Raw genomic sequence first — 8,836 nt, 5'->3', positions numbered from 1 at the left:
ACCAAAACCTCTTGGACATCTTTTTGGCACCTTTTGCAAACCCAACATTGATTTAGTGATTTATTCAACTGCTATAGCCAGTTCCACTTAAGCTTTAAAAAAAGACAAAAATTATTGCGATAAAGTTAAACCCGAGAAGAAAGCTGAACAAACGCGCCTTACAGAAAAATAGGTCGCTGTCAAATTGACAATGCATGATTAATGGTTCTGTGGTTCTATAGGCCTTTTGTGAAGTACCTACACGCCATAAAAAATTAAAATTAGATATAGCTCCGAAATTCTAAAATGAGTACTTACATTAAAGATTTTATGTTTCTTGGTGGTTACTTCAGTCCACATTACACCAGAAGCCATATCTTCATAAGAAGTCATATCTTCCTTGTAGAGACTTCTATAGTTCACACGGTACAATTCTTACGCCTGCCTGAATTCATCCTTCCCAACTGCCAACTGCGCCAAGAGATCACTCTGTACCAAGCCCAAGTCAGGTCGTGCATGGAGTACTGCAGTCACCTCTACGATGGCTCCGCTAAGTACCAACTAGCGGCTCTGGATGCTGTTGACCGTCGAGCTAGGAGACTCATAGGCGAAGACTCCCCTTTACTGGTGAAACTACAAAGTCTCGATCACCGCCGCAACGTCGCCGGCTTATCGGTGTTTTATAGGATATATTTCGTGCTCAGGAACTTTTCGATCTTGTCCCCCCCTTCACCACCACCTTTTACCACCGAACCGCAAGACGTCGGGCGAGTTTCCATCCTTATGTCGTCGACATTCCATCTAAACGCACGAAACGTTTTGCGTTATCATTCCTCATACGTATACGCTAAGGTTTGGGATACTCTTCCACGATATGTGTTTCCTACGAATTACAACCAGAGTATCTTTAAAACAAGAGTAAATAGCCATCTTCTAGGTAAACGCGTCCCATCTTAGGCCACATCATCACTTACCATCAGGTGTGATTGTGGTCAAGCGTATACCTATAATGAATTAAAAAAAAATCCTTCCAACAATATCTGGTACTTAAAACCAGTAGACATCAAAATCCAATAGTCAAACAAGATGAGGAAACTTGCAGATTTCCATCTTCGAGCCGCTTTCGTGACATTATGAAATTACGAATTTTCAAAATAGAGTAACAACAACATAATACAATGAAAAGGTCATTCCAACCGCTTAAATATTTTATTATGCAAACGATTTTCTTTTATCACATATACCACGTCATAACACTTGTTTAGCTACCAGTATTTAATACTCTTTGTTGAAAATGTTAAACAATATCAGGTAATCCTTTGTATACGTTGGAAACATAATCCTAAACCAACTTTCACTTTTCATAATGAGTGAAAGTGTTTGTAAAATAAGTAACAAAGGAATATGTATGTTGCTTTATATTCAAAGACCAAGTCAGGTCGTGTTAGTTTGAATAATTCTTGAGTATAATACCTTACATCTTTGTAGAAATCTGAAAAAATAAGTATTTTTATATCCTATAGATTCTAAACAATACACATAGAACTAGGATACATCATTCTAAATTGCAGAGATGACATGCCATTCAATAGCGATTGACAAAAAATTGAATGGTGTGGAGGAGTATAGTGAGTATAACAATAAAACTATTGACGAACAAACTATAGAAATTTGTACGCACCCACCTATGGCACCCACATAATCAAACACTGCCGGAATCGATACCTATAGACATTTTTCTAACTAGGATAACAAAAGTGCATTCATGAGTCAAAAAAAGCACTTCTTAAAAAACTCAATGCAAACTCTAAATAGTAGCGCTGATATTTTGAAAATATCAGCGCTAAGTTTATTATTTGTTTGTACCACAATAAAATTTGTGGAAGTCTCTTTTGCTTAGTAATCTAACACAGGTACTCTCTATCTCTCTCTCTCTCTCAAAAGATGTCAAAGGAAGTGATTTTTCACTCTTTGAATTGAAGCATTTCACAAGGCATATATCAACGAGGCACAATAGACACGATGTAAATGGAGTATATAAATCGGTCCTCGCGTTATTGAATTGATCAGAGCTACAAAGGACCAATTACGAGGGATGGCACGGACTACAAGGTCAATTGACAGTCCGCCCGAATGACTCATCCAGGATTTGGCATATAAAATAAAATTAGGGAAGGGTCGGGATAATAAAATCGCGGAATAAAAAGACTTTCACCCGCTATAATCTCAGAGATTACAAACGGAGATTCGCGTGCAAATTTTGTTGAATTCGGGAGATTGAAAAGGTAATATTCCTATTATATTGTTCTGTGTTAGTGTAAGTGAATTACTAATTTAAAAAATTATCGTACCTACTCGAACGTACTTATCGTACTTATCTATTGTTTGCTAAGTATGTCAAAAAAATCTCAAATGAAGACGTTAAAGTGCGAGTCGGTCATTTTTTTGTGATGTAGCCACAAACTCACGGTTTTCGGATTTTTCCTTTACTTGTGCTATAAGACCAGACCTAGAATAAACAATGAATGAAATAAATAATGCTGCATCTATGCAGAAAAAATAACGATATCATTATTTTTAATGCAAGCAACCGTTGCAATATAATATTATAACGCTCATTATTTCAGGACACATAAACCACTGAGAGGTTATTATTAATAACCGAAACGTTGTTCAGACACAATGGGTTCGTTTGAGCATCATCGGTTGTACGGCACGCTCCATTGTCCATTGTCCCGCAAAGAATTCATTCAATTCCGCAAAGTTCGCAGACATGGATATGTTACGGGTAAAATTATTAAGCGGCCACTACATGTTATGCCCGGGCTAAAAACCGCCCAAAATTTGCGAGTAATATATTCATTAATAGACTGAGAGACTGACTTATCAACGTACAGACTAAACCGTTGGGTCCACTCCAGAGATTTGAGAATTGAGATTTTGAATAATAAGAGAGGATTGACTAAAAAGATGCTGGTTAGGTGAGTAGCATTAACCAAATTTACAAATACTAGTCTCTAGCAATATTCAAAATGCCCTGACATTGATAAACAACTGGTGAACTTTTATTTTTATACATAACTAGATGATACCCGCGACTTCGTCCTCGTGGATTTAGGTATTTTTAAGATCCCATGGGAACTCATCGATTTTCCGGGATAAAAAGTAGTCTATATCCTTCCCCGGGATGTAATCTAACTCTGTACAAAATCGGTTAAACTGTTGGGCAGCGAAAAGCTAACAGACAGACACACTTTCGCATTTATAATATTTAGTATGGTTTAAGTTTTCGGTTTCAACTTATCATTATTGCCTAGAAATTATTCATAATGCCCTCATGAATCACACCATAACAGATACATCAACGCTGCACGGTCATGAACTTTGTTACGTCACTAGAGAAAGATTATAGAAAGCGAACAATCGATTATTATTTATTCTCGCGCGGTTTAGATCATGTAGTCTAAGTACAAAGATAATAATTAATTGACGATTAAAGAGGTTCTACTGAAATGTAACGAAACGGAAGCCAGCTATAATTATCATCACAGTCTCATCTCAGCTCTGTCCATTGTCATTTCAATTTTCTTTTTTTGTTTTGTAGGCGTATACCTACTCATTTGACAAAAATTGTATATTCGTTCTGTAGCTGACGCGCGACTATTGGACCAGCTTAGTTCGTTAGTAGTTACATATTAGGTCATATTAGTTATACTTAGGTCACAATTTTATAATCATGACTCATGAGACTCCCTACTCTGCCGCAGTGACTGCATCTACCTTAAGCGTTACTAAATTTATTAGTGTTTTGCTTATGCTTGAAAGAAATTATCACCTTTAGCTTTATTATCTGGTAATGGAAGAATCAAATTATGTACCTAAGTAGAAGTATTGGTGTGCCGTGTCTATGATTGGATAAGCAATAGGTTAGTCTTCATGGAGTAGCTATAATATAGGTACGTGGCATTTTTTCATACGCGGTGCTGATATATAATTAATATGTCTTCTTTATCATTATACTTGTATATCATTACCCATCACTAAGCATATTATATCACTATATCCATATTATAAGTGCGAAATTGTGTTTGTTTGTTGGTTTTTCCTTCAATCACGTTGCAATGGAGCAACGGATCGACGTGATTTTCTGCATGGTATAGTTAAAGAGCTGGAGAGTTACAGGCTACTTTTTATCCCGGAAAGTCAAAGAGTGTCCACAGAATTTTTAAAAACCTAAATCCACGGGAACGAAGTCGGGGGCATCAGCTAGTATGATGTAGAACAAACATCCTACTAAGTATACGTACTCTTGCCTATAAAATCCGCAGCCCCGTCCAATATGCTCCAACAAATATTGTCACACAATATACTTTTATTACACATACACCCACGAATACCCATTTTATAGCCTTTAATATTAATGTTGATGCAAGATTTGTTTATTCTAAAGCTATTGCGTTTCCAATTATAGGATTAATCACGTAGAATGATGCATTATTAAAAGGGGCCGTAGTGGCGATTGGTCACGTGCACAAAGTTGTTAGGTAGATACTAGGTAATGTTAGTCGTATTGTGTTGTTTTAACTGATTTAAAAAACCGGCCAAGAGCGAGTCCGAGAGAGAGTTCCGTACTACAGTCGTATATTTCCGACATTTTGCACAATAAATCAAAAAATATCATGCATAAAAATAAATAAAAAACTATTTTAGAATGTACAGTAAAGCCCTCCCATATAATACCCCACTTGGTTTTCATTTATTTATTTTTATTTTCATGTACCGAAATTGTAGTTACATAGTAGGTAGTCATAAATTAAGTTACATTGGAAATGCTTACCTCTAAATAGAGATTTTATTATTTGTTCTTGAACACATTTTAATTTTTTTTTGTGATGTAACCACAAATTCACAGTTCCCAAATTTTTCCTCTTACGTGTGCTATAAGACCTACCTACGTGCCAAATTTCATTATTCTATTGTTCTAGGTCCACGGGAACTACCCTATACTATAGGTTTCTTGACAGACAGACAGCGAAGTGATCCTATATCCTTTTTCCTTTTGAGGTACGGAACCCTAAAAACAGGCTTGAATTTTTTTTTCATTAAATTTTGATTTGAAAAATCAAGCCATATTTGCATGCATTCTTTTCAAATAATAACACGGTATGGTCAAAGTGATTAAATTCATTAACCTTATAGGCAGAGAGCCGGTATTAAGAGTTATGTATCCTCATCTGTTATTTAATTGTGATAGAGAATATATTTAGCTTATCGCTAAATAGTAGAATCGTACTCCCCGTTTGTCTGTATATTCGGTTATAACTTCTACACTTCTCAGTAGATTACAATGTGGTTTTCCAAAACTTTCACAAGAAAAGTTTATTAGTATAAAATAATATTATTTCACAAGTTTAAAGTATAGCCCATAGAGGCATTGAGTATAAAATAATTCGCTGTAATGAATTAACTCATAGCAGATTCAAAGTACCTAGTGACCATTGCAGTTACGAAACATTCCATCAACTAGAGAGTTTTAATTTGAATACCAAAAGAAAAGTAACAGTAATAAAATACAATCACGTTTCTTCTGAAATTCCATCGCTAGCAGTAGTGAACAGTGAACTTACTTTAGAAATAAACGACCGTCAAAGCAAATTGTAACTCGTAAACGATCTAGAAACTCTCACGGTCTATACCTACAAAAATCCGCTAGAGTGCGTGAATATAATATCACTGACCTCTACTAGGTACTACCTACCTAATACAAGTATAATACGCGACAGGTCGAAATGGCAATCGGGGTGGGGACGCCCCGCACAGCCGCACAGCACATCTGTGCGCACAGGCCCACGTCATACCTACCATCGATTGTTATCTCGACCTGTCGCGAAGTATTCGCTGGACTTGCGATTGGACCTTAGCGTCGTGTAATCGTACTCGAAACGTTCTGAATGTAAGCTTAGACTATTCAAACAAGAATGTAAGTGATGAACAGCTGATGGCTGATGAGATATTGGTCAACATAGTGTCAACACGACAACCATTTAACATAATATACCTACTTAGTGACAATTTTAATTCCTGGTAGGTACGCTCGGCGGCAGGCGCTTCGAATCGGCTCAAAAATAACATTCTGTATGGCACACCTCATCCAGTGTACTCGCATAATAATAATATGTCCATTTCAGTGAATATAATACAAAAAAGTTTTCAGTGTTGAAATATTTTTCATTTCGAAATGTTTCGAAAGCTATCGTTAAAAATAACCTACGGCGAACTGAACCGAAGAGACTGGATAAAAAATCATTTGTCTGAATTCAAAAATCCCTAGTGCCAAAAGCTCACAAAAGTTATAAAGGTTAGAATGCGCTGCTTTTTAAAAAAAATGGCAATTACGTTTTAGCTTCAAGTATCCTCAGGGTCGAATCTATGTTATAGAATGTAGATAGTACTTAATAAAGTAATAACATATAGAAAAACAATATTGAAACCTTATTGCTAAAAGGTTTAGTGAGTAGACTGAATTAAGTAAAGATCGTAAGTCCAAATTCCAAAAAAATCCACATCAGTCAAGCTATAACTTAATTTAGTATCACGTCAATCCGTTGTACCGTTGCGACGTGATTGAAGGACAAACCAACAAACAAACACACTTTCGCATTTATAATAAGGGTACTTATGTATACATAATATGTTTAATGCATAATATACTGTAATTATCTAGTTAGTTTTATTCTAAGTACCTAGGTACTTAGATAATATATTAGAAAGATGTTATTTGAAGTACTTAGATAATAATTAGAAAGATATTATAAGTAGGTACAAAAAGTCGGTCTTAGCGCTAAATAGCGATCGATATCATCGTGGCCATTACTAATTTGATCACCATTTATTTAAAAAATAATATCAGTCTTCTAAGCACCGACTGTCATCGTCATCATCTACACACGACGTGACCTTATGTCAATTAGTCATAATCATCGTGGTGCTCGTTCTCCCAACCGACTAATAGCCAATTATACCAGTTAACTCTTGACCACAATTAAACGATTCCGTATTTTAATTAACCGTTTCAAGACTCCTCTACGTTTAAAACCACCTGTGCATTTTAACGTTGTTTTTATTTATTTTTATTCGATGACAAGTTAGTCCTTGACTGCGATCTCACCTTGTGGTAAGTGAAGATGGAAGCGGGCTAACTTGAAAGTGATGTGAACTACCCGTAGGTACCTACCCCTAATGGATTTCTAGGATGTACCTATCACACCGGAACTCGAAATCGGTTTTGCCGATAGGATATATTAAATTGGTACCTAGACTAGCTACGGCTGAAGCATCCATCAGACAAAAGTGCCCCAGAAAGTTCTGTCAAAATTGGTTCAGGCAGGTAGCCAAATACTTTAAAATATATTTGGATTTTGACTAAATATAAATAACTGTAACTGCCGTTCTATATTGCCGAAAAGCGTTTAATTTCAAAAAGTAGTTTTTGGAGTAATTGCCAAAAAAGTGGGAAGTTTCAAAAAACTGATGTTTCTAAAAAATAATGCTTTGTAGAATAGAACTAAAAAAAGCCTTGGTTCTACGTAGTTTTTTTTCAAGCAGCGTAGGTATAATATAGAGCTTTTGTAATCAAGTTTTTTCAAAATCACAGACCGATGCTACAATTTTTCTATTCGATTATCGAGAATGCAGAATTAAGGTGGAAAGTCTGTGTGGAAATTATTAAAAGCAGGTAGGTATAAGTTTTCTTCTCCATACTCCATTGTTTAAGAGTTTTCGTAATTTTCACATTCATGGGAAAAAACTGCAGTTTCTTGTACCTAAGTAATTACAACATTGTGCCTATACGCTGTTTAATTCTTAACAGCTAAGTATATTCTGTAGAGACACGACATAAAAAATAACTTGTTAAGAGGTTCAATGGGGCCGATTCTCTTGTACACAATCTCTAAACTAAACTAAATTAACAGGTCTAATTCTAGTGCTATCCTTTTCCGCGAGCAAAATTATGAAAGGGATAGCAATAGATTTAAACGTGCCATTTTAGTTTAGTTTAGAGATTGTGTACAACGGAATCAGCCACATTAGCTGTTATTTAAAATCAAATGTGTGACCCACATTCCCCCACATGTCATGAGTCATGACATTACCATTAACAATGCCTCACATAGGTACTGTGCTCGAAACCTTTATCATTGCGAACCTTTTGCAACATTCACAAGCTCCGGGAACGTTTTTCCAAATACGGTCACATCGTTGGAAACAAGACCACGTCAATAGAAAAGTAGCTGCATAATCATCGGTCACTACTTACAAGAGTTGACTGTTGAGGCTTGAGGAACTACAAACCAAACCAGTCTCAGTAGGTACATTACCGATAACCTGAGGCCACAGCCTACAAATACAAACGCTTGTTTTACTTCCAGTCACGCGCCAGACTTCGATGAAACGGCCGTGGTACCGTCGCAGTGCGCCCGCGCAACCGCCTTTCGAAATAACATTTTCTAACATTGAAGTGTCATTCATGACTTTGTGAAATACCGATATTTCCCTTTGTAAATACCAATTTGTGTCGACGTTTAGTGAGATGTGATCATCAAGTGTGCTTAAAGGTTTTGTGGATTGCGATTATATTTTCACGGTAAGCATTTCACTATGTTTAAGTATACTTACCTCGTTGTTCAGTTACATAAAGTTTAGAATTTATAATAAAGTGGATAATAATTTTTTGCATTTAACTTAAATTTAAAATAAATAAAAGAACATCGTATAAAAGTGTTGGCAGTAAAAAAAATCTCCTGATTAATTAAATATTTTTTCTTATTAGACCTTTTCTTATAATAATTTAGGTATA

At 35.8% G+C, this 8,836-nt stretch overlaps 1 protein-coding gene across 1 annotated transcript in view; it reads left to right on the top strand.

Moving 5' to 3' along the window:
- Nucleotides 1–8,381: 8,381 nt before the first annotated feature.
- Nucleotides 8,382–8,836, top strand: part of T48 (FU domain-containing protein T48) — a 33,364-nt gene continuing 32,909 nt past the window's right edge. Inside the window, exon 1 of the mRNA XM_034975019.2 lies at nt 8,382–8,623. The gene's annotated coding sequence lies outside the window, so the exon portion shown is untranslated. The remainder of the gene's footprint in view (nt 8,624–8,836) is intronic.

This window comes from Maniola hyperantus, chromosome 13 (assembly GCF_902806685.2).
Source record: "Maniola hyperantus chromosome 13, iAphHyp1.2, whole genome shotgun sequence".
Taxonomy (NCBI): Eukaryota; Metazoa; Arthropoda; class Insecta; order Lepidoptera; family Nymphalidae; genus Maniola; species Maniola hyperantus.
This window is presented reverse-complemented; position numbering and strand designations above follow the sequence as displayed.